This window comes from Crinia signifera, chromosome 1, assembly GCF_055691185.1.
Source record: "Crinia signifera chromosome 1, ASM5569118v1, whole genome shotgun sequence".
NCBI lineage: Eukaryota > Metazoa > Chordata > Amphibia > Anura > Myobatrachidae > Crinia > Crinia signifera.
Genome location: NC_139217.1, coordinates 400,449,019 through 400,452,765, shown reverse-complemented (window position 1 = coordinate 400,452,765; position 3,747 = coordinate 400,449,019).

The window sequence follows — 3,747 nt, the reverse complement described above, 5'->3', positions numbered from 1 at the left end:
TCATGAAGTATGCATTTCTTTGGTTTCCATGACACTGTTCTTGATCTCTCTCCACACTTATGAGTGTTAATAGGCAATAAAAAAAACGCTCCGCTCCTTGTTTCCAGATGGCATTAATATATACATGACTAAACCGTTTTCTATGGGATAAATATTGCAGCTGAAACTAATACTGCTATAGCAACACTATTGCCAATTCCTGTGTCCGCCGGATCTGTCTGCTGAAAAGAGCCTAGCTCTGCGAGCGCTGTAGAAATCATTCGTTTGTCGGCAACCATCAAGTTATTTCACCCCAGCACGCAAGGCTGATAATGGATCTTTATGCTAAACAACCATTCGCATAGGGGAAATCGGCAAGCGAGGAGGGGGGGCGGGCGGTCGTGCTGGCACCGGGCGGTGTTTAAATGACCCACAAAGAATTTCACAGCTTTGAGGGTCAACCAGAATCACCCCCAATGTGTTGGTCTGTATATAAATACAGTGGGACTACAAAAGTTCCCCAGTCCTGGGTCTAAGGATATGGGGAATAAAACAAGTATGGTACCCTGTATTTTCAGAACCCACAGCAAGCTCCACTAGCAAGGGGGTAATGCCACTGATACAGGATGAAGAGTGTGTCCCGAAAAACATCTTTAGAGAGAAGGAGCATCCGAACAGCGACAGTAACACCTGGAGAAGTAGGGTCTGAGCACTAGAGCGCTCAAACCCTATTACGCATGTGCAAATCTCTGGAAAATGTCGCAGAGGACATTTTTCTGTCAGCTTTGTGGAGTCTGAACACTAGAGCACTCAGACTCTGTATGCCGCTGTATGTCCATATGCGGCAGGAAAGGCAATTACAGCAGCCCTTGCTTCTGTCTGCATTGTACTGCGCTTTCCTGATAACAGATTTATTTTACTGCACTGTACACAGTATGGCAGGGGTGGGGAACCTCAAGTCCGGGGGCCGTATGCGGCCCCTGTAGCCGGTCTGAGTGGGCCGCCCACCCGCCCGGCGTCTTTGCCGGGAGTCAAGTACAGGGGAATTCTCACGAGATTCCTCTTAATCAACAGCAGCCGGAGACTGTCAGTCCTATTCAGCGGCAGCCGCCGGAGCGTGGGACGGCTGCAGCAGGACAATTTGTAAGAGAAATGTTTACATATGGCCCCCGAAGGATTTTTTCCCCATACAAATGGCCCTTGGCACAAAAAAGGTTCCCCACCCCTGTAGTATGCCATCGGAAAGGGGAAACAGAGTGGCCTGTATGGCTTTCACTTCTCTAAAGGAATACATCCCTGCTGGTGATGGGGATGCTGGCGGTCAGAATACTGAAACCAGAATCCCCTTAAAGTGATTCCCAACAGTGGTCTGGTAAGTATACTTACTTTCCCCCTGCCTTCCCACAGCCTAACTCTAACCCCGCCCCCCCCCCAGCCTAACCCTAACCCTCATACTCACTGCCCTTCCTTGTGCATAAACCTATCCCCCTCCCGGCCTTATGCTAAGATGATGGCAGTCGGGACTCTGGCATCGATATCCTCAGTAATGTCAGGATTCTGGTGCTGGTATTCTGTCCGCTAGTCAGAATGATGGCGGCAGTACACTGATTGCCGATATCCCATATGCTGAGATGCTCACCGTAAGGGCGAGATGTATCAAACGGAAAATGCGGTAAAACCCCGGTTTTACTGCATTTTCCAATGTATCAAAACTGATACCGCATTAAAGGGTATCGCCACCTTTGGGTGGCGATACCCTATAGAAGCCTATGGGCTTCTTTTCGCCGCCTCCGACGCAAACCCGCCGCCTCGCCGACCCCCCCTCTGGCTTACCTTCCTGAAGGGTCCTCCTGGACCCCGGAAGGTAAACCCCTCCTCCCCCTAGTGAAGCAGCCGGACATCCTTCCAGCTGCAGGGGGGAGGAGGCGGCGCCAGGGACAGCCTGCTTAGCTGTCCCCGGCTTGAGGGGAGAGAGCCAGGCGGCAGGGAGGTGACGGAGACCCCCCGCACACCACAGTACAGGTTTCGCGGGGGGACTCCGTCATAGTACATATGCGCTGGCATCGTGGCGGGCGGCGATGTATTTTAATACATCCCGCCCTATATCCCTAAGTTCCAATGTAAGTGATTTTACGGTGCAATCCTCTTGATTGGATGACATATTGCTCAGTGTATACTCAGCTATTAAAAGTTCACAAGAAGTGTGAGTAACCAATAAACCAATTGATTTTTCATAGCTAGTTTTATTATTTGTTAAGTAAAAATTAAAGTATAAATACTATGGTTCTGTACTTTTAACCAGTGGGTGGTAAATTCTCCAGTGGAACTCCCTGGTTTTGGCATACCAAAATTGTCATTTTAAATCTAAATCCTCAATTGACAGAACATTTTTGATTTAAAAAATGCAGCTCATTAACCCATCTTTTCCTATTGTTCCCAAATGGAATTTGGGAACTGTATTCAATCCTAGTGTTACAATTTTTGAACAATGGTTTATTCATGATGCCTCTATCAAATATGTTTTGGGATATTCCACTTGTCCCCTACCGATTTGTGAAGTAATTTTTCCTCTGTGCCTACCGCCCTCCATTTTCAATGTATGTCCTTATGTTCTAGAACTTCTCTTTCTTTGAAGTTTTCTCTCTTGTATCTTGTTAAAACTGATTATCTAGTTTAGTTTCTGCTCTGAGAGGTTTAGCTCCCCTCCATCTTTTAATTGGGGAGGCAGCTGCTGGGAGAGCTACAAATCCTAGCAGCTTGCTGCAGTGGGGGTGGGGGGAACTACACACACTTACCCTGCTGAGGAAGACCCGGCTCCTGACATTGGGTGCAGTAGACACCACCTCCGAAGGGGAGTCATTTCTGACTAAATAAGACAATTGGAAATGTCCAATTGCTTAATTAGTCCTCAACATATCTGTCGCTGGTGTCCCACAGAAAGTACCGGTATAATTTTCAAAATTAATAATTTGTGGGGGGTGCATGAAAAAAGATGCAGTGTGTTCTACTCCTGCAATTCAATAGGAAAAGCATGCGGATACAGAACAGACCCCACACTTACAGAAACATAGGGAGGACAATTTTTTTTACCTGTATTTTAAATTGCTGTGTAAATAGTACAGGGCTGTTTATAAAATTGCTAGGGATTGTTTAAAAGAATAAAAAAATTTCCTATGTTTTACACTATACAAGTCTGCACAGATTTCAGGATTCTGCGCAGTGCTCACAATTTCGAGTTCTATTACCCATTACTTAGTAAATGTGTGGTTTCTATTTTTTAAATAGTAAAAACACAGATTTTCATTTTATGCTCTACTCTATTTTTTCGTGCAGCTTAGTAAATCCACTGGTAAGCTACTGCAAAACGACCAGGATTTCGAACCAGTGGCTTAGCATGGGATTTAGAGTATGATCCACAAGACAAGAGGCTCTACAATTGTATATGTTATGAATGGCCATCCAGTGTCCCCCTAGTGTACACATTGAGATACCCACTTGTTTAGTAACTAAAAACTTTATCTTTATATGATACAACTGATAAAGATATTTTTATCTTTGTTTATATGAATTTGTATTCTTAAATATAATTATGTAACTGTAACACTATTACGAAAAACGTTTTAAAGTAGCCGTGAGGTTCTTATAAGTTTCTCTGGAAGAAAAAAAACATAGCTAATTTAATATAAACCAAAATATTCTACTTTACTAGCATTCATAATAAAATTCCTATTGCAGATTGTTACTAATATAACACAATAAGAACACAGC